The following is a 24,393-nucleotide window of genomic DNA, read 5'->3' as shown; positions in this document are numbered from 1 at the left end:
CAGTATGTGGTTGTCCTTCAGTAATTCTCAATATGAGGTAGCGACTGCAGTGCCTCTCTTCAGTTCACCAAGAGTGCTTAAAACCATGGAGGTGAGAGGAGAAATTTCCTCTCATCTCCCTGTTAAACCATATTCCCGAGAGTGCATTATTTAAAACACGATTGTAATGATGCTTCAGTGGAATTGTGATTCAAATTATGCATTTTTTGCTGTGTGAATGCAAACTGGAATGGTAGAGTGTGATTTGAATCGTGATTCCAGTTTTGTTTTCAGATCATGAAAACAGTCCAACCTTGTTTTCACATAGTGGAGAGTGCTTTTACTTTGCAACATGATTGTAATGATGCGTCACTAGAATTGTGATTGCCGTGTGAATGCAAACTGGAATTGCGGAGAGTGATTTGAATTGTAATTCCAATCGTTTTTCACAATATTAAACAGAAACAGTACCTCCCTGAAGGGCATTTTGAAACAGTGTTTTGGATCAACTTTTCAAAACTGTAATCCTGCCTTCCCAAATGAGCATAAACGCACCCCATGTCACCCATCATGCCCTTTGCCATATACATGTAGTTCAAAGTGCCACGCAGGGGAATGCATTTTGTAAATTTGATAAAGAATTCAAAGCATTGTGATAGTGTGAATAAGTGTGGACTTTTAATAGAATATATCAGGCCACGAATTAACCGACGGCCACCGACGGCCATGGCCGTCGGTGCCCCTCTCGTTGGCCGCAATGCCTTTCTTTCCTTGATCAAAGTTACGGCCAAAAAAAAATGTGCCCTTTTTCTTGTGGCAGTGGTGCCCTCTTAGAATGAAAGTTATTATGTATGACGTATAATATGCCCTTTCTCAAAGTCTACTCAAATATCATACCTTCAGTTCACTCGCGTCCCAATAATATCTGAATCAAACTCAAAGTATCTTTCCGAGATACGAGACGACGTGTACGTACATGTGTCTACACCCGACCGGCTTTTACCGTCCTGACTGCCTCCGCAGCGCAGCGGCCATAGAGTTACTAGCTAGGCAGCGGCGGCGAACCGGAGCAAGTGGTCGCAAGCCATGCTAAAAAATGCCAGGCCTGTCGGACGGCTGCGAGCATTGCCATCTCTCTCGCTCTGCATATCCGCATTCATCGCCGCTTGCCCAACCCGCGCCGCATGCTCAAAGCAAAATGGCGCCTGAAGTGCTCCAAAGCGAGCGCGGCGTTTGCGTTGAGAACGTACTGTATTACAGAACCTACATCGTACTAGTATTGCGTATGGCCTACTGCCTAACGTCGTCTGCTGCGGAGAGATCTTATGCGTGCATGCGCTGCTGGAGTGTAGCAGCACGGTCGATAGCATACAGCTCTATGGGGCATTCACATCACGTATAAACACCCAACATGCCCTTTCGAATGTGGCCTTGGTGCCCCTCTGACTGACCTAAGTGCCCTGGCCTCTTGGAAAAAGTGCCCTTTTCTAAATGGCCTTGCCCCTCCAAAATCCTATTTCGAGGCCTGATATATTATGTAGGTATCAAACATCATATCAAATTTACAAATCTCAGTATTTACTAGTTAGAATGACCCTGAAGTCATTCACCTCTCTGCAAAAGTGACATCCTTAAAATTTGTGTCCTGAGCAGGACACAGCAATTGCCCAGTTTAATTTAAGAATTGTCTTTATGCACAAATATGCAATATACTGTTTCTCTGTACCAGTGGAAAGATAGAATGACTCGAAAAAATATTCAGTTGTTTTTTGATGATCCCCATTTGTTGTGTCGAGATTGGCGTAAAATGTGAAATTTTCATGGAGCCCATGACACTTAAAATTTGCTAGCCCTGAACCTTCTCCTTGTTTGTATCCTAATTGATATAGATGTCAGCCAACATACAGTGTCTTGAGACTGATTTACGTGTAATTGAGTCACTCATTGCCACTGGATGCCGCAATACAAATTTTTACCCCATCAAGAGAGGAGAGGGGCATGAAACTCCATCTCGCAGCATGTCTCGCAGGATTATGGGTAGCAGCCATCTTGGGCTCTGTGCGCTCATCATTCCTTTACTTAGGGGTATTAATGAAGCTGGTTCCATCCCTGTGAGCTAGGCTCAGAAAACAGCCACCTCTTACAAATTACCAATACTTTTCACTTGCAGAAAGAATAAAAAAAAGGGGGACGGGGTGGATATTACAGTAGAGTTGAAAGGAAAAGAATAGTTTGCATTCAAATGTGATATAATGTATCTAAAACAATTTGCACTTTTGTATTTTTCTGGCACTCCAGGATTTATGTTGAGATTGGGGGCATTTAGTCATATAGGCCTTAAAGCAGTATGCTACCTCGTGGATGTGATGTTGATATCTATGACTTTACAGTGCTCTAGAGAACATTGATGTGTACTTTTTGGTGTGGAATGTACATTGTAGGCAGTGCAGATTTTACATCTAGACAGGTTCAAATGAGAAGAGATGCCGCTCTGATGTGGAAGCTGGGAACATACTGTAAGTGTGTGTAGTGCATGAGCTGGGTTTGTGTGGTGTCTTTTAAACCATTGAGGACGAGTCCCGAATATACTCGGGCAAGCGTCTATGGGAAATGCGTGTTGTAGCAAAATGAGTCCGTCCTCAACAGGTTAAAAAACACTCTGCGAGAGATACTCTGTACAGTTAATGCTCTTGTAGTGTTTTCATTCATGGGCTTGTAACATCAAGTGCCATGACGTAACTCAATGTATGCGAGCTTAGTCACAAGCTGCAGTCCTGACTGACAACTGTTTGCAAAAGACTGTAGTGTGAGACTAATAATCTTCTGTGTAGTGAGAGTAGTCTCCAGGTCTAGACAAACTGTCCCTGCTGTAAGGCAGAGGGCATATCAAGCTGTCAGGCAAACGGGGGAAAGTACTTCCTGCCGTTCAGCTTTCAACTTAACTCCGATGTCATGCTGGATTGTAGTTTAGAATTCAGACACTCAACAACAGCAGCCTTTCCTTGCTGATAATTATATTGCTTAAGCCAAAGTTATTCACGTTATCAAATAACCAGTAGGACCTACAGTGATTTCTAAGGGGGGGGGGGGGGGGAGAGCAGTGAAAGTTCAGTAGAACAGCATTTTTCAGTTCCAACTTCCTCCAAAAAACAACAACAGCAAACTTCTCAGCATTTTATTGAAATACTAGCAGGCTAATTCTGTATTCGAAATGATGCACAGGCCTACATTTGTACACTCGTATTTCCCTAAAATCAGGGTTCCCCCTCCCTTGCATTTGTTTTTCTCCTCCTCTCCTGCCATCGTTAAGGCTGAACCATAATGATTTTATCAAGTATTGTACAAGTCATGGAGACTAAATGATTTCTGTTCTCAGACATAAGCAAAATAAATGGTTGTAAACAATACCCACATCTCTGTCCAGAGTTTGCATTGTTCTTTGGATGGTTGTTGGGAATGATGTCTTGGCAAGTCTTAGCTAGACTGATTTGATTATCTGTACACATCACGACTCAAGGGGAGTAAAGCAGCAGAAAGAAAGAATGACTTTGGCTGCATTTATCATCTCTCCCATGTTTGAAACATGTTCCAATACCCACTACAGTTTGTATCTAAACGCATTTAAATACTGTATTTATTTTCGCGAATTTCGCAAGTTTCAGGTTGATCGCGAAATTAAAAACACGCGAAAATATTACCCCCTCAGACCTTATGTACAAATTGATGACAAAATGCATCCAACGCTGGCCGGACCAACGTGGCTGTTACACCGGCCAGTACGTACACATACTATCCTACTAGTACGTACGCTACAGTAAGTGCGACCGATTGTGGAAGTGCAGTACCCGGTACGATGCTAAACATGTGCAATCTCAGTGCTACGTAACTGCGACCAGCGCAGCAGCCCCATATGCATAGCGTAATGGGGCAGCGGACTGTAGCATTTAGGATCATGACAGGGTAGTATCGCAGACAAATATCAACTTAAAATCGAAAAATTTCTTCAATTTGAAGACTTACCAGGGAAGTTGAAGTATTGACAACAGGGTTCGTGCAACGTTTGGTTCTACCAATAGTCCCTTTCTGTTCGAATTGATGACTTAATGTGACTCAGTCAAGAGGAACCTGGGAGAGCTTGAGAGCCACACTGAATTGACGACCAGCGCATGTGCACATATCACATGCGCACAAATTTCAAATCCATTGACTGGATTTATGTCTATGTGAGCATGCGCTGGCCGTCAATTCAGTGTAGCTCTCCCAGGTTCCTCTGGACCGAGTCACATTAAGTCATCAATTCGAACAGACCCCTGTTGTCAATACTTCACCTTTACTGGTAAGTCTTCAAATGGAAGAAATTTTTAGATTTCAAGTTGATATTTGTCTGCGATACTACTCTGCCATGATCCTGAATGCCACAGTCCGCAGCCCCATTATACGCTATGCGCATGGGGCTGCTGGTTGCAGTTACAGGTGCTAGTTACCCTACGCGAACGAACACCGGCTCCGAGCACCGGTGAGGCCAAGGGATGCATTTAAAACTTTCGCTAGCGCTAGCGCAGCTCTGAAACTTTGTCGTCTACATCTATTTGTTGCATTTGGTAGGTACTTGTGAATGCCGTGTGTGAGTGTCTCATTGCAAGTTCCCGTAATTGTCTCATTCTATAAATCTTCTACTGTGTCTCTTCTATTGTCATGTTTGGGAAGTCACAATGCAAATGGAAAAACATTACGAGTACGTTGGCAAGTGTTTGAACGTGTTTCTCGGGCTTGTCAGTAGACCCTACTACTACTAGTATCAATCGCGAATTTAACAACACGTGAAAATGCCACTGATACTGTGATTCGCGAAAATATGGCCTTTTTTACGATCAGTGGTGTAACTTTTGTACTCGGAGGGTCAAAATTTCAAACAAAATATTTTTTCATTATTCTGTTTGATTCCTGTTTGAAAGTATTCAAATTTTTGAAAAAATAACATTTCAGACCTTAAAGCTGAAGGGTTATTGGTGTAATTTAAGGAAAACCCTGGTACCTGAAGTAAATTTAAGCAAAATTTTGCTTTCATGAATTGCACCATATTGACAAAACTCTGTAGTCAAACTTCACCATGCAAAGTTTATATGGTTAACAACAATATATAGTTTGTGAATCAAAACTATTTGGGGGTTGAATAAAAAGTGAATTAAAAAAAAATACATGAGATTTATAAATTTTTGCTAAAAATACCAATTGACATGTAATTTTTAAGATTTCAACTATTTATTGGAGGGCAGGCCAGGTCAAACTCTTACTATGACAAGTCTTTAAGAAGGGCTACCTTCCTATGTAGGTTAAATGAAATTCCAATCATTTCTTTAAAACTTGGATTTTTCACACATGGATGTTTCGGAGGTGACAGTTAACATATTAGAATGTTTCGGAGGTGACATTAATATTAACACTCACTTTTTTTGAGAATAAGTGAGAATAACACAAAAACTTCTTCTTTTTATCAATGTTTCTAATAATTATAACTCGAGAACAAGAAATTAACTCCTGTTTCAAGCAGATAAACCACACAGAACAAGTGTTTTTTTACACTTCATTAATTAGCACGGGTACCGGTAGTTTGCCTTCCAATTGGACGAAGGATGTAAGCTAAATATTGAAATCTTAAGAAACATGGCATTCCATTTTCTACCTTAACTTGAGATGAGGGTGTGAGATCATTTTAGTAATGTTTCTTTGCTCTCAGAACATTTTATTCCAGAACACCAAGGAAGAATCACTTCGTTTCGGAGGTGACATTCAATGTTAACATTGTTTTAAAATATTAATTTACAGTAAGAATATAACGGACATAAACTAGATATTGTAACCCAAAGAGACATGGCATTCCATTTTCTACCTTAAATTGAAATGAGGGTGTAAGATCATTTCAGTAATGTTTCTTTACTCTCAGAATATTTTATTCCGCAGCACCAGGGAAGAATAACTTTGTTTCGGAGGTGACATTCAATGTTAACATTGTGTTCATGTATTCATATAGTATGTCCCCCCAAAAAAATTTGCAATTAGACTTTTGCATTGATAGCACCCAATATGATTAAACCAGCTAAATTCTACTTTGGGGTCTTAAATCATAACATCTTAGCTCTATTTTGCAGAATGCCCCAGTCAATTTGGTTACGTGGTCTCAAAGAAATGTGGATTGTTATAAAGGATGTCAGGAGTCTGATTCTTCCAAGTTTAGCACTTGGATGCTCTTGGAACTGCATGTTAATGTGTAAACACTTGCAGAACTTGGAGGGAAGGGATTCCTCACATGCTCTACAAAAATCCTAAATTCTCTTTGACCTTTGAAGCAAATTGAATGGGGTTTTCTGTAAGGTGTGGGCAATGAGTTAAAGTTTCAATCCCTCACATTGTATTTTAGATTGATTCACTATCTTTAAAGTTATCATTGCGGAGGAGGATACCACTGTAATTTTTTGGCGGGGACATACGGTATGAATACCAAAGCAAAAATTCTTATTTGACTTGTGTACGTTTTTGTTTGCACATAGTTTTATAAATAGATTAATTCAAGGATGTTCATGAATTCTTCATCATCCTTGATAGCCACCATACAAATGTCACTGGTGAAAGGTGTTTGGTTCATCTGGGATAAATTTTCTATACACCAGATTCATTTAAACTGTTGACATTACTAAAATATATTTTACATATCATTTTGAATTGATTGAAAATTACCTGCAAATCATGCATATTTAGCAGTCATTTTTGAGAGTAAAAAGTATAAGAAAAACCATTTTATTGTTTTTGGGGTGACACAACACAGAGACAACCCAACTTCTCAGGTGTTAACTATTTAGTGAACATTCATGTCTTTCCTCATGGCTTTAATTTTCAAAAAATATAAGCTCTTTCTTTCAGTTCTTACTTGTTATTTTGTTTGTTTATTCTCTTTCATGATAATAGATACCAGCTCATATTTTGTTTGAGATTGTAATTCATACTAATCTTTCACAGGTTTTTACAGTTTGGTTAAGGGCAAGTCCAAGATAACACGCGCGTTACGTATGGGACATTCAGAGACTTTTATGACCTGAAAAATAGTGTTAATGGCTTTTGATCATACTAAACTTTATCATGGTGATTGATATCTAGGAGAAGTATAATCATGCAAAAAATGGAGAAAAATGACCTTCACAATTATATTCTAGAAGAGAAAATGTGTGCTGTTACGTATGGGACCAGAAAAATTTTGTTTTTTTGAACATTTTTTTCAACCTCAAAACTCTCTGAAAGTATTTCATTCTACAACTTGTAACTCACTGTGATGAAAGTCACAACACTCAAGATTATCACAGGTAAGTTTCGTGTCATTAGGCAAAAAGCTCTAATTACAGGTTCTAATTAAAGACAGACATGACGTGTTACGTATGGGACAGTTACGTATGGGACAGTTTGTCCCCCATTCATTTAGTGTGTGAAGAACCATGTTTATGGGTATTTTGCATAATTATTGAAGTAAAATCAGTTGAAACTACTCAAATACTGATGCAGATTGTCAAGGAAACAATATTCCCCAAATATTCACCATCCTAATCATATTCAATCATATTTTGATATTTTTGTGACCAACCTGAGTATGCATGCCCTTTGTCCCCCATTCGTTTAGTGTGTGGAGAGACATGTTTATGGGTATTTTGCAAAGCACTTTTGCAAAATACCCATAAACAAATTTTTGCATAATTATTGAAATTGAATAAGTTGAAACTACCCAAATACTTATCCAGATTGACAAGGGAACAATATTCCCCAAATATTTACCATCATAATCATATTTAATCATATTCTATATTTTTATGACCGACCTGAGTATGTATGCCCTATTTTTATCAGGATAGTTACTACTGAAAAATTGAATAGTTTAAAGTGTTTACTTCCATTGATGAAGGGCAGTTGGCCATTTCGTTTCAATAAAAAACAACTTGTCACAAGAAATATTAATTTTTATAAATAAGCAATACCTGCTGCGTGGAACCCCAGTGATCGAGTAGATATATGATGTCTGTCTAGCAGTCAGGTCATTGATTCGAGTCACACCTCAGTATGTATACCCATGAATTTTGTCGTGGCTATTATTGAAACCTGAATAAGGACAATTTGTGTATCACTTGCAATAAAAAAAAAATCATTTTACTTTATATTTTTTTTAAAATATTTATATCACAACCATTTCAAATTGGATCTCCATCACTAAACTTTGAATTCCTCTAGTCTTAGGCTTGTATGCTCTTTAGTAATTCATATAATTGGTTTCCAATCATCTCATTAAATGTTGAAAACTGAATCCCCATTTCTGCAAAAAACTATACCATCCCTTTAATGCTGATTTTTCATTGTGTATTTTGCCACTTTCCCCTCCCCCTTTCTGAAAATTGTTCAGTCAAGTACATGTATTGTTTAAAGTGTCTATAACTCAAAAAGTAGCTACAATGTTGGGATGCTTTCTTCAGGATGATTGACCATTTGTGTACTGAGAGACCTTCCCAGCTAGCTACATGCATTCACATGCATTATGTATGAGGATGTCCCATACGTAACGCATTTGTCCCATACGTAACATTATTTCAATGCCTAATAAAAAATATTCCTTTTACTGTTTTTTCTTTTTTCTATGGTATTTAATTTCTCTAAACAATAAATTAGAACTTTCCAAAAGGGCATTAATATAACCTTAGCAATTTCAGAAAAAACCTTAAAAAATGACCTCAATTTGTTACGTATGGGACATCTCATGATAGGACACGAGCTAATTTGCATAATCATTTGCATAATCCCTAAATTTTCATACCAAGTTAAACTATTTGATGAACTTCTTATGTCCACATATTAATCAAATATCATTTGCTTTCCTTTGAATTGATATGAATTTTTATAAATGTCCCATACGTAACGCTGTGTTTCACATTTATGCAAATGAAGCCCTTGAAATTTGCATAAATTTATGTAATATAATTTTTTCCTCCATGGAAATCAAAACTTCAACTCATAAGCTTAAAAATGATACCAAACATGTCAATATTGAGCAAAGATGAAATTTTGCCTTCTGAGGGGACCTTATCTTGGACTTGCCCTTAAGACAACAGTTTGTGTTTCCCAGCTGAAGAGAGCAGCATAATGCTTTTCTGTGAACTTGAGGGGAAAATTTGTGTTTGTTCAGTAATTTTCCCCATCAACTTCACAGAAGGTCCCGGACACAAACTGGTCTCAAATAAACCTATAAGGGACCGAAACTGGAAAAGGACAAGTTCACCTCAATAGACATGAGGGTTGAGTAAATATAGCAATATTTACCCATCAGTGAGAGTTTGAGGAAAGTAAGGCAATCCGTTCCAGAGTTATGGATTTTTAAAGTTTCTGCTCAGTCAAAGCTGAATGAGAAGACTTCTATAGCTTGTGATGTCACATGTGTACAAGGATATAGAGAAAGTATCAAGAAAATTCAACATTCTGTATTTTCACTTTTCTTGCATTTATAACAAAAGAACACATGACTTCTCTCTTTTGGAAGGCAGGGTGAATAATATTGCCCTAAAATACATCAGAGCAAGTTGAAAAAATGTGCACTTTTTTCAAAAAGTAAAGTTTTGTGAAATTCACTTATATTTTCCTTATATTGTTGTATGCATGTGACATCATACACTGTCGTAGTCGTCTCATCCAGCAGTGATTGCGCAGATATTTAAAAAACCCATAACTTTTGAATGGATTGTCCAATTTCTCCCAAACTTTCAATGATATGTTATACTAATGTTGTTGCATTCACTCAATCCACATGTATATGAAAGTGGACTTGTCCTTTAAGAAACCATTTTCTTTTCCTTGAAATTCCAGTACTTAAAGCCAAATTCTGAGATAAAACATAATAACAAAACAAGGTAAACACCTCATCAAAATTATACTGAAATAGAACTACAAATCTTGTTTTTTTATCTTTCCCTTTCCAGTCCTCGGGACTTGTTCCTCTGTTCACTTTAGTTGTCACATAACTTGAATAATCTTAAAAAAATACAATGTCATAAACAGTTGGTTCAACTTGGAAAATGCAATAATTATTGTCATATTAAAAAAAAAAATCACATACTTTTGTTTATGATTACCACATTGTACGTGGAAAAACAACAACTAAGAATTCAAGAACAAGTTGTGCACCAGCTATAGGCATGTGGCCTTTTTGTGAAGTTTGATTATTTGATGATTTTTTTTTTTTTTTTTACATTCTTTTTTTTAATGATTGTGGACTAGGGCATGCATGAACTGCCACATGTATCACTTTGGTATCAAGGGTGAGCTATGTATAAACAAGTCACTTCTGTTGTGAGGATTTTGTAGATATTAAAAGTATTAGAAAATGTTAATAGATAGTGAAAAGGAACTGAAGTCTTGCCTTTCACTATCACATAACAATATGGTGTTAACAAACAATGTCACCTCCGAAACACAAGAAAAAGCAACCTACATGGAAAGCTGTGATTGATAAATCTTCACAACTAAATTGCTTGTTGGATATCAAGCTTCTAAGATGAAAGCATCTATATGTTTACTTAACTAAAGCAGGAGAAATGATCTTGATTACAATATTATATATACAACAGAAGGGTGTATTTTGTGCATTCTCATTGTTAAAAAAAGTGAAAAAATTTAAATTTGCCCTAAAACGTACAGTCTAGCAATAAAAAAAAGAGTGAGAGTGTGGTAGTTGATTTCTTCACTTTGAGACTTATGTTACTAAAATAAATGAAACCATTGGTGTACATGATATGGTTTCTCTTCAACAGAAATGAACAAAAAATCTTGTTAACAGTGTTTTGTCACCTCCGAAACAGTAATTTTTAGTTTTTATTGGATCTTTTTTTAATCCCTAGAAAATTCTCACTTCCTGTTGCCATATTACTATTGTCATCCAAAAGAGATTCCTGTCAATTGGGCAGAATCAAACAAAATTGCTTTGTCTTCAAGAAATTATCAAATATAATATGCTTGTTGTTTCGGAGGTGACAAGTGTTTCGGAGGTGACAAGTGTTAACGGAAAATTGTAAATTGCTCCGAAATGAAAACAACAGGCTATATTTCTACTACCTTCCTTCAGAGATAATGTGAGGGGATATGTTACATTTTTGCAAATGTAATGTATAACTGATGTCAAGAATAAAAAAATTAAATACATAAATCCGTTGTCTCGGAGGTGACAGAAATGTTAACGGAAAAGTTACATAAATTTATAAACGCTCACCAAAAAATGATTAGTTATTTGAATTAGATAATCTTTGGATCAAAGTTAAGTCAGATTGATTACTATTCTGTTTTGATGGAAATTAGCAAAGTTGAATTTTATAATTGTGAACAAGAGCTAACTCAAAAGAGGGGTTAATTGTTAACGGAAAATGTCACCTCCGAAACATAAAGTTTGGACAATTTCAGTATTTAAAGAAGACAAAGCAGAACCTGGTAAACATAATAGTTCTTAATGTTGAATACCTGTCTATCACAACAGCAACAAAAATAATGAAAAGGAATAAACAATTTAATATGCTAGCTCTGACAAAAATACTATGTCAGAGTGAGTACACCAAATGTGTTGGATTTCAAGCATGTAAGTGCCTGCCACATCTGAAAGAAAAAGAGAGGAAAGTTCATTAAGGTACCCAAGGTAGACACTGTGGGTGGTAAGTTTATGAGAAAAAATAATGCATATCTGTCAGTGTATAAGAAAGTTATACACCAATTAGTGCCAACACTGTGTTTTACACCACTGATTGTAAAAATGGCCATATCTGTACGCGAAAATATTGGCGTATACAGTATTGCAAAGGCTTCTTGGAACATGTTTTTGGAGTTGTTGTGTACATCTCTGGTCACTGCACAGCTCCTTTGCTCAGATTGACCTGAGGAGCGGAGATGGATTTGGTGTGGGCATGTCCAAGCTATGAACACACTTCAAAGCAGCTTTGAAATGATCATCTCTGGCTCACCTTTTCTGTGTTTCAGAAGGGTGTTTCTGACCCCATAATCAAAACAGCCTTCTGCTCATCTGTCCAAATCTCCCTGAAAGTTGTTTGGAAACCTTAAAGGGACTGTACAGTACTGGTTGAGGTGAGGATTCAGGTTTATAACATTCCTAAGTGAGATAATGAGAAACCTCTTAAAGGACAAGTTCACCTTCATAGACATGTGGGTTGAGTGAATGCAGCAATACTAGTCGAGCACATCATTGAGAGTTTGAGGAAAATCGGACAATCTGTTCAAAAGTTATGAATTTTTGAAGTTTCTGCTCACTCAAGGCTGGGTGAGAAGACTACTATAGCTTGTGATGTCACATGAGTACAACGATATAAAGAAAGAATAAAGAAAATTCAACATATTTTCACTTTTCTCGCATAACAAAAGAACACTTGCCTTCTCTCTCTCAGAAGGCAGGGGGAATAATATTACCCTTAACATATGTCAGTAACAAGTCGAAGAAATGTGCACTTTATTCAAAAAGTAAAGTTTTGTGAAATTCTCTTTTTATTTTCTTTCTATGGTTGTACGCATGACATCATACACTGTAGTAGTCTTCTCATCCAGCAGTGACTACGCAGATATGTACTTGAAAAATTCATAACTTTTGAATGGACTGTCCAATTTTCCCCAAACTATCACTGATGTGTTCTACTAATATTGCTGCATTCACTCAATCCACATGTACACGTATATAAAGGTGGACTTGTCCTTTAAGTATGGAAGAGCATGTAATTTTAAGAAGTATTCAATGTTTGGCAATGAAAATTGGTTCTCAAATGGCCGAGATGTCCAAAAAAGCGATAATAATACTACATGTAGGCCACGCTTTTATTAGGATCTCTTTGTTACACTTTGTTTTTGGATATCTCAGTCATTTCAAAACCGATTTTCATCAAATAAACTTTTGATTCCCCTTAGAATTGTATACTGTTTGACATCTCATAAAGTGGGTTCTGAATATCTCGCAAAATGTGAAAAGCTAAATCCTCATCTCAACCAGAACTGTACAGTCCCTTTAATTCTACTTCTAATTCTAGAAGTGAGTTGATGCACCCTGCGTTCTCTTTTTTGTGTGCCACATTTAGCGATTGCAAGTATAGTGAACATTTTGCAGAACATTTGTTGATTATAGTTTTGGTTTTTGTAGTGTGCATTTGATTATTTTTCTACACTGTGCCTCATTCCCAGGGGATTCCTGAGGCATTATTATTGTGTAGGGACTTTTCGATTGTGTGGACGTGGCTGCCTTTCTCATATACAGGAGTGGTTCAAAATAGACCAGTTCGTAATTCCACATTGCGCATGAGCAGAAAAAGGTAATTTGTGCCAATAGGCATATCGGTTTGTAAACTCACTGAGGATCTGTGATGCGATGATTATTCATGTGATCCTTTTGTACATGGTGCTTGCCAGCACATCCACCTGACAGCAAGAATGGTATTTTGCTATATAAAAAGAAAAAGGCTGCTATGGCATTCAATACAAAACAATGAAATGGATCTGTGCTATTAAGATTGTCAACTGATGGAGTATTCTGATCACCTGATCTCAACGCAAGTTCATTCTTTGTTTGAACATGAATTCCATAAATTGTTACGTCGGGCAAGCTTATGCATTATGCCACTTTGAAAATGAGTGAAGTGCCTAACTACATAAATTGTAACTGAGAAAAAAGAAAAGTCATTTGTACCGATGTGTACATGAGCTAATTACAAACTGGCTTATTGCTGCAGTCTACTCGTCACGTCTGCGGTGTTATCACCTATTTCGATTTTCAGTGCACGCCGTTCACATTGTACTGCTGTGACATCATGGCCCTGTCCTCTCCAGCGGGCTGGCAATTGGTATGCCAAGCGATGACATCACTCATACGCTGAAACTATTGTGGCCCTGAAATCCTTGGAAAACGCATTATTATGGTTTTGGACATGCTGGAGAACCTGTAGCGTGCACAGTTCCATAAAATAACGTCATTACCTCAACGTCCATGTCCAGGACGTGAAATTGAAAAGTCCCTATTACCCCCGCCAAGGAGGTTATGTTTTTGTTGGTGTTGGTTTGTTTGTCTGTCTGTTCGCAAAATAAGTCAAAACATTGTGAAAGTACATGTATAGATGAGGCTTACAGGAAAAGTTGATAATGGCACAAGGAACAGGTGATTAAATGTTGGTAGTGAGACAGGTAACCATCTGGTTCTATGATACTCTGATTTTGTTTTTGTTTTTGGAAGGATTATCATTGGCAATTATAGGGCTAACAAACGAGGGAGTTCAAGCTGAGCATATTTGAGGTTTGCTATACATACACTGAGCCTGCGCTTGAGGCGCAGCAGCGTGCTCACCCGTGTATTAAGATGAGGTATCACTGATCTGAATACACACAATAGAAAGGCTTCTTCATATTTCATTCACTTCTTTGCTTGCATATATGTGGATGAAATGTAGTACTCCTTACAGACTGACAGGAACGAGTTGTTTCACTCACATTACATGTACATGTTTCTCAGGACCATATTTGTTTTTATGCCTCCACCAACGAAGTGGCCAGAGGCATTATGTTTTCGGGTCGTCCGTACGTCTGTACGTCCGTCCCGTTTTGTTTTTGACGATATCTCAAGAACCGTGAGGTGGTTTTGCATCAAACTTGGTATGAGGGTATATCCTGGGGGGATGATACTTTGTTTGGATTTTAGTGTCACGGGGTCAAAGGTCAAAGGTCACAGGTTATTTTGTGAAAAAAAGGTTGAAATTTCATGTTTTTCTCCATATCTCGCAAATGGTTCAAGGTATCTTCATGGAACTTAGTATATATGCATGTACCAATGGGCAGTGATTATCTAGGGAAGTTGGGGGTCATGGGTCAAAGGTCAGGGGTCAAAGGTCAAGGTCAACTCCTCAAAATATCACTACTTTCCTTATATTTATACAGTGCCTGAAGGATTTTTTTAAAACTTGATGTATGCATGTATAACCCAATATATATTCTGTGGGAAGTTTCTAGCCAAAAGGTCAAAGGTCAAAAGGTCAAAGGTCAAGTGAAAGTGCTAAATTGCACTTCTTCCTCCATATCTCAAAAGTAACTCAAGGTATTATCATGAAACTTACATATTTATGCATGTTCTACCTAACAGTGATTCTCTTTGGAACTGTGAGGTCAAAGGTCAAGGCCAGGTTTAGATAATACTATTTTACCATTTGATACTGAAATTATACTTTTTCTCAATACCTTGAAAATTACTCAATGCATAAACTTATAAAAGGGTCAAAAGTCAAGTAAAAATCATCAGTTCCCCCAAATACCTGCACTCTGACGTTTTAATCATTCATCCAATTGAACCTAGTTCTAGGAAAGTGAACATTCAGCACATTTGTGGCAAACCTGTCATTTTAATATTTTGCCAATTGTGTGAAACTGTCCTCACACACTGTCAAGACATTGTACTATAGACCTATTAGGAGAACCATGCATTATGGCGGAGGCATACACCAGTCGCCGTAGCGACATTTCTAGTTTCGATTAGATGAGCAAGTGGTTTTCAACAAGTCTGTGTTTATTTGATTTTCTTTGGTGAATCCTTGATACCAATCCTTCAAACTGTATTAAGGGCTTCTACATTGGTGAGTTTACTATAAATCCAACAGTCATTCAGATCATTTGGAAATTTGTTTTAGGAAAGTATGGCATCATCATCAGAATTATATCAGGCTATTTTACATAGGCCTACACCAAAGAGGGTGTTTCTACTGAGCGATATATATTTGAGGCGATGCCAGGTGATTCGTGGTGATACGTGGTGATGTGCGGCGATGCGCAGTGACATCTCAAATTTTTCCTCAGGAGAAACACATCGGGTAGTGGCCGATGCGCGGTGATGCAAGGTGCCCCGTCGTCCATCTTTTGAGGTGGTCAGTGCACGGTGATGCGAGGAACGATTTTCAGTAGAGACACAGTGGGTAACGAAATTCGTGGTGTACCAGAAGTCTCGAACTATTGGGAGATTTTGCTCGCGTTGTTCAAATGGTCACACACATGCTCTGCATTCACTGCGCTGGTGCATCTTGTGTATTAAAGGACAAGTCCACCTTCGTAGACATGTGGATTGAGTGAATGCAGCAATATTAGTTGAACACTTCAGTGAGGGGTTAAGGAAAATTGGACAACCTGTTAAAAAGTTATGAATTTTTTGAAGTTTCTGCTCAGTCACTGCTGGATGAGAAGACTACTACAGCCTGTGATGTCCAGGGGTCGCACTTAACTTTTTTTGAAACTAGCCAGGCGGACTACTTAGAATCAATTTTGACACTGAAACAATATTTTGGCTAGCCAGACGGACTAGTAACTTCAGAATTTTAAGATTTTTAGCTAGTCCATCGTGATTTTGGGTGGCCAATGGCCAGCGGACCATTGCTAATTTCGAACCCTGGATGTCATATGTGTACGACGATATAAAGAAAACAAAGAAAATTCAACATATTTTCACTTTTCTCGCATAATAAAAGAACGTTTGACTTTTCTCTTTCAGAAGGCAGGGTGAATAATATTACCTTTAATACGTCAGTGGCAAGTCGAGGAAATGTGCACTTTTTCATTCAAAAAAAATTTTCAAAATTGATTGATGTTTACCTTCATGTACCGCGCGACTTACAACCACATCTGTAAAATACGCGACTCCCTATTCACAACAAGTTCTCTTGCATCTCCCTGCATCACTGCGCATCTCCGCATATTTATCGATCAGTAGAAACAGTTCGGGTAGTCATAAAATACGAGGTGATGTGAGGGACAAAAATTTGTGGTGATGCAAGGTGATACGAGGTGATGTGAAGTGTCCCCAGTAGAAACACTCTCCAAGATCTACACTTGTACACCGTACATGTTGGCTAGGCCTCATTTAGCTGATCATACATTGTAGGCCTATATCACAAGATGTTTCCAGAGCATTGGCTTGTAAGATTTGAACTACTACCTGCAGGTTGGGGTATTTACCAGTGACTTTTTACTAAGATATTTGCAAATTTTGTGTCTTTGAAAAAAGGTGTGCTGTATACGATCACTATGGAACGCCATTAGGGAAACAATACAAAATTCATTTCACTCCAGCCAATATTCATTTCACTTTTAACAAATACATTTCACTCACCAATATTTATTTCACTTTTTACAAAAATACATTTCACTTTTAGATAGAAATTCATTTCACTTTTCACAAAAATACATTTCACTTTTAAATAAAAATACATTTCACTTATAAATAAAAATTCATTTCACTTTTCACAAAAATGCATTTCACTTTTAAATAAAAATACATTTCACTTTTCACAAAAATACATTTCACTTTAAAATAAAAATTCATTTCACTCTTCACAAAATGTATTTCACTTTTTAACCAAAAACATTTGACTTTTCACAAAAATTCATTTCACTTTTCAAGAAAAAAATAAATCATTTCTTTTTTCCGTAAAAAGAATCATTTCACTTTGGCGTACCATATCACTCTGACGAAACCATTTCACTGCACTAAAACCATTTCACTCTGATAAAACCATTTCACTCTGATAAAACCATTTCACTTCGATCAAAAAAATACGTTCCTCTCTTTTCCCGGCCAAAAGGTGGCGCCAGTCTGAGAGGAGTCACAGTGCTATGGCACTTACTTAGTAGCATCAAAGAGCGTACAATGGCGGCTTTGCATAGTGTCCTGTCCGCTCTTTCTACCCCGACAAATTGCTGAATTTCTCCTGTTGATGACATCCGTGCGATCTTGGGAGTGTTCACATATCGGTAAAAAAAGGTGTCATTTTTCGTTTGTTCAGTCTGTAACTTTTATGAATCCCTATTAACTGACGAATTCACTAGAGTTGTTGTTGCGCCACAAACGTGTCTTCGGTGAAAACAGCTCGCCCAGTCCGACGTATTGCGTCTTGTGTTACTGTGGGAGCCAGTATTCGGGTCCAGTGTGGAGCTGCGTGATCGCTCCGCCGGCGGCGCTGGCGGCAGTAGGGATAAAGCAAAGCCACGACATATGAGCGCGGGCAATGTAGCGGACGATTCTGACTTCAAATCATATGTCAGACAGGCACTTAGATCCAATTTAGATGGCCAGGAATCAATGAAGCAGTGTATCCAGGAACTTAAAACTACACAAGCTGAGCTGAAAGACTCGATTGACTTCGAAGCAGCAAGAAGCGATGAAGTTGAGAAAAATTAGTAAAGGCTCTCACAAAGAACATGTCTGCATGCATGAAAAAAAAATTGACAATCTGCAGGTCGTCAATAACAACCTAGAGCGTCACTCTCGCAGATGTAACCTGCTTCTCTGCAACCATGGTCCAGAGAAAAAGGATGAGATCCCTGCCGCAATAGTCAACAGTGTCTTGAAAGGCGAGCTAGGCATTGATGCAACGGTGGAAGTAGCCCACAGAGTTGGAAAAAGAAGGAGTGATGGGGCTGCCAGACCTATCATCTTCAAAGTCAGCTCAATCGAGGTGAGAGATAGGATCCTACGGGCCAAAGGCAAACTTCGTGAGGCAAAGTCACAGTTGTACATCAGGCAGGATGAGACCTTGTCTGATCGTAAAGCGAAGCAGCAACTGAAATTTGTAGCTTCTGAGGCCTTCAAAGCAGGAAAGAAAATGTTCTTCCGGCACGACAAACTTTTCATTGACGGAGTAGAATACAAAAAGCCAAACGCTGGCCCCCAAGCGGAAGTGGAAGGAGCCACCAAGGAGATAGCGTAGGATAGCGACGGCTCTTGTCAGTTAAACATCGGCTGCTGGAATGTTGGTGGTTGGTCTGATTCATGTTCATTGAGGAAAACCATTTTAGCGAAGTGTGATTTTGATATTATTTGTTTGGTGGAAACTCATCTTCTTGAAAGTCAATCAATTCAAGTTAGCAACTACATTTGGTTTGGGCATAAACCGGTTACAATTGCACAAAAATGCAAGGAAAGGATCTGGAGGAGTCGGCTGCTTGATACATCGTCGCGTGCTTCAGTATTGCTCGGTTAAATGTTTGGAGAAATCATATGAGGGGATATTATGGCTGCAGTTGAAAGACAAGCAAGGAAAGGATATGTTGCGTCTGTTACTTACCCCCAGAAAACTCAAGCAGAGGGGGACATGGTGAAGAATTTTTTGATAAGCTACTTTCCAGAGTATACAAATACAAAGATTGTGGTAAAATTCAAATCTGTGGAGATTTTAATGCGAGAAATGGAGATTTATCAGATATTATCGAAGGCATAGATTGCATTAGACAAAGAAAGACTATTGACTTTGAAACAAACTCTCAAGGAAGAAATGGATTTTTGTGTTTCGTCAAATTTGTGCTGCCTAAATGGTAGATATACAAATGATAATTTTACTTGTGTGTCTTATAAAGGAGGTTCAGTTGTGGATTACTGTATAGTACCCTACCATGATTTAAACCTATACTCCAATTTTTATGTTCTGCTCGTTGCAGAGTTAATTGACAAGCATTCTATTCCAGTGTTAGGTTCAATTCCTGACCATTCTATTCTATGCTGGTCACTCGACAGAAATCCTGCAGGTGATAGAGCCAAATGTACAGAGCCTGTTAATTCTAGTCCTCAAAATCTGTCTAAACTGTATCATTTAAATGATATAAATGATAGATTTATGTGTGATGAGGAAAGTAAAAATGCAGTAGATTCTCTTTTGAGAAGATTAGCAGATGGTGTACCATCACAAGAGCATTTGGATGAAGTATATGGTGAATTTGAAAAAGTTCTGCAAAATGCAGTACACAGGCATTGTAGGAAAAAGAAAACCAATAGACCCGTAAAAGGTCTCCCTCACACTCCTAAAGCATGGTGGGATGAAAATCTCCAATCCTTGTGGAATAGAGTGAAATGTAAACAAAAAGAATGGTTGAAATGTAAAAATGCTTATGGTAGAAAGATGAAGTTTGATGATTATAAAGCTGTACATAGAAATTTTGATAAAGCTGTACGTCAAGCAAAAAGAGCATATCAGCATAGAAAAATTAATGCATTGGATGCAATGGTTAATAAAGACTCTAGTAGTTTTTGGAAGGAGATAGGGAAGATTGGCTCAGATGAAAGTAACAGGTGTTATAAAATTCCTGTGGAGGTAGTCAATAGTGATGGAGAAATAACGGAGAATTTTGATATTGTATTGAGTACAATGGCAAAATGATTTCTCCTCTCTTTTTACTGATAATGATGCTGGTTTTGACAATGATTTTTTGTTTGGTATAAAAAAGAAATTATTGGAGTTGGAATTAAATGTTCAGGAAATTGATTCACGGGGAGATGATCTGAATCATCCTATTGGATTATCAGAGGTAACTTCAGCAGTAAACAGAGCAAAATTAGATAAAGCAGCAGGAATAGATGGTTTTATTGCTGAGGTAGTAAAAAATAAAGTTTCTATTCAGTTCCTGCATGCTTTATACTCTTTTTGTTTTGAACATGGTATTTCCCCACAGATATGGCAAAAAGGTATTATTCATCCAATTCTTAAACCTGGTATGGATGAATGTGAACCTTTAAGTTACAGAGGTATTACATTGATATCTGTGATTTGTAAGATTTGTTGTGATATCATAAAAGAAAGATTGATTAATTTCCTTGAAAAAGAAGGTGTTATTAATGAGGAACAGTACGGGTTTCGAAAGAAAAGGAGTTGTCTTGAGCACTTATATAGCCTCTATTCTATAATTGAAAACAGAAAGCTGTGTAAAAAAGATACTTTTGTTTGCTTTATTGATGCAAAAAAAGCATTTGATCATGTTATTGTTAATAGGATTTTGTTATGGTACAAGCTGAGGTCTATTGGTGTTCGTGGCAAGTTGTATAACTCCATAAAGGCTCTTTATCAAGATACCAAATGTACTGTAAATGTGAATGGTAACCTTACTGATTTTTTTAATGTGGATCTAGGGGTAAAACAAGGTTGTCTTTTGTCCCCAGTCCTGTTAAATATTTTCATTAATGATATAGTTGATAGTGTGAGGCTGTGTAACAGAGGTATCCAGGTGTTAGATACAAACATTGATATGCTTATGTATGCAGATGACATTGTGGTAATTGCTGACAATGAAAATGACCTTCAGTTGAAGCTTGATAGTACAACTGTATATGTTTGTGGGCTCAGAAGTGGAGGATCGAATTTAATACTTTAAAAACTCAAATTGTACATTTCAGGAGAAAAGCCCAAGCAAAAGCCACATCTTTATTTTATTGTAATGGTCAAAAGCTTGATATTGTTGACTCCTATAAATATCTTGGATTGTGGTTTGATGAATTTTTAAGTTTACAAAAAGGAACCAAGATATTGGCTCAATCTGCAACTAGAGCCCTCGGAGTGGTTATTAGTAAATTTAAATTGATCGGTGGTTCTCTGTTTATGACCTATAAAAAGTTGTATGATGCTATGATTTTGCCCATATTGCAATATGCAAGCGGTATTTGGGGCTTAGAAGAATATTCAGCCATTAATAGTGTTTTTTATAGAACATGTCGTTTCTACCTTGGAGTGGGGAAATATACCCCTAATGATGCAGTTATGGGTGATATGGGTTGGGATCCCCCTTTTTTTTGTCAGTGTCAATCAATTGCTAGGCTTTGGTGTAACCTGAGTAAGTATACTAGTGACCATTACCCTGGAAAATTTTTCTTGTGGTCAAAGTCCCTGGCAAATCATGGTATTAAGAATTGGTGTTATAAGGTTAAACAATTATTTGCAAAACTGCAGTGTATGCATGTTGAACCATTGGCTGAGATTGTTAGTACACATACAGGTGAGCACCGTATCCAAAGCATGTAAATTATTTGTTGAAAATAAGTGGAAATGTTCACGGTTTGATGATAAAAGGAGAGTTCCCCAATCCAGAAACAAACTCAGAACATATCGTAATTTTAAACATTCTATGAATACTTCTAATTATGTTATGCAGTGTCAGAATAGATCTAACAGGCGAGCATTAGCTCTGTTTAGAAGTGGTTGTGCCCCTATTGCCCTTAAAACCGGACGTTATAAAAATGTCCCACACAATGAAAGATTTTGTATAATCTGTAATTCTGGTGATGTAGAAGATGAGTTTCATTGTTTTATGATTTGTTCGGCATACGATGATTTCAGATCACAATTATTCAGTATTATATCAGAAAGAGATCCCACCTTCCCTCAGTTACCTATTTACCAACAATTCCTTTTTTTAATGTCATCAAAGTCACTGTGCTGTCAAGTAGCCAGTTTTGCCAACCTTATTTTAACGTGCCGTAACAATTTATTATATTCCCACAGCTGAATATCTCTTTTATGTATTATTTAGCCCACCATATTCTCTCTTTTGTTATGTTAAATTATTTTTTATTGTCTGTATGTCTTACATGATTCATTTATATATTTTGTATTACTTATAATGTTTGATGTATACATGTATCACTCATAGGCCTTTTTAGGCCGGCCGTCCGTGTGACGGGTGTGATTTTTAAAGAATAAACTACTACTACTACTACTACTACTACAACCCTACATTGGAGCGGTTTTGCGGCAGCGGCAGCGGCGGTGGTTTGCCGCTAAACTCTACCGCAGCGGCACGCTGTGCACACTGGAGCGGTTTGCCGCACGTAATATGCAAATTAGATTGTTGCCCTTGGGCACCTGCAGTTTACTAGTAATCTCTTACATAATTATCATGCACATGTATACTGTGAATACATTCCCCATGGATCTGAGAATTTACAAAATCACTTTTCCAAAACGAAACCAACAATAAAGGAAATCAAGGATGCGTAACATGCAAGAAGACTATTGGACAATCAGTACTGGAATCTCAACTTTTCAACTTTTTGCTTTAAAAAAAAGAATACTTTCAACACAGACTGTTCAATGAAACTGCAAAATATTCCTTGTGTTACTGATATTGGTATGCACGCAGAAATTATTGCATCGGACCACTGCCATATATACTGAGAAGGTGGTACATAAAATGTGTACATCCAACACCTCAATATCTCAAATTATGATCTGCGAATGTCACATTATCCTTGTTCTTGTTTTATTTTATTTTATTTTTTTTTTACAAAATTAGTCAGCATCCAAAGCAATGATATCTTATCTTGTTTCATGTTAATGAGAAAATGACTAGTATTTTTTTTTTTTCTGGTGTCGGTAAAGTCGTCAACTGTATGAAAGATGAGCTCTTTAAAAAAAAAAAGAAAAGAAAAACCAGCAACATACTTCTTTACTTGTTATTCCAATCTTTTACCATAGAATAGTATACCGGTATTATGATATATATATATATATATATATATATATATATATATATATATATAGATCATCATGATTGTGTCATTTTCATGTGCATGTTTGTGTAATGATTTTTGTACTTCATAACTCACTTTTCCTACTGCGCCTTGAGCACGTTAGTCATGTGAAATTGGCACATTAAACGTATACTGTATTATTATTATCATTATTACCTATTAACTCTATATGAATGAAATGTTAATGTTTGATTTGACTTCTGTCACAGTTCATGCTCTTTTTGGAAGTGTAGTTACAAAGGTGAGGGGATGTTTTAGAGAATATGCCTACCATTCACTCTCCTACTCAAACCTACTAGATCTACTGTATGTATGTAGAGTATAATGTAATCCACAAACGGCCCATAATAAACTCACCCACATACTGTACTCCCAGCTATGGAAAAACAAGAGTAGCATTTTCACTCTCCACAACATGTGTTTTATATTATGCATGGGGGAGAAATTAATGGCAATTTTGCATCCTCTTAGAAAAAACAAACAAACAAACAAAAACAAAAACTACACACACGCACACACACACACACACACCCACCCACACACACACACACACAATGTCAGTTTGGATTTCAAATTCACACATCTGCATTACACCATCAAATCTATGCTTTCAGAAATCTGGATAGCATTTTAACAGACAGTCGATTTCCAAGTGAACCACATAACTGTTGGGTAAAGTGATTACCAAAAGCCAACTGAGGTCGGTTTTATCTTAAGCAAGTTTTGTGGAATTGCACTAAATCTTTTCTTCGAAATTTAACCCCCGAATGAAAACATTAGTTAACAGGAATTTTAACCAACTTATGTCGGTAAATGACAAACATCACTCGAAATACACATCAAACAATGTACATACACTAATACAAACCACACATGTCAAATTTAGCACTTGAGACACCAATTCAGGACAATTGTTCCAACATACAATCTCATTTGATGTGATCTAATATGGCAGTCTGTTGCAGAAATAAAGTACAGTGGTATACTGTTAACATTTGCGAAGGGAAGTAATAGCACATTCACATGTAAAATGAAAA

General features: G+C 37.2%; 1 protein-coding gene across 1 annotated transcript in view; it reads left to right on the top strand.

Moving 5' to 3' along the window:
* Window positions 1-24,393, top strand: part of LOC139723792 (activin receptor type-2A-like) — an 82,821-nt gene that overhangs the window by 18,294 nt on the left and 40,134 nt on the right. The gene's annotated exons all lie outside the window — the stretch shown is intronic.

The sequence above is a fragment of the Diadema antillarum genome, unplaced genomic scaffold (assembly GCF_040938485.1).
Source record: "Diadema antillarum isolate AM-2024a unplaced genomic scaffold, OU_Dant_1.0 scf00000200, whole genome shotgun sequence".
NCBI lineage: Eukaryota > Metazoa > Echinodermata > Echinoidea > Diadematoida > Diadematidae > Diadema > Diadema antillarum.
This window is presented reverse-complemented; position numbering and strand designations above follow the sequence as displayed.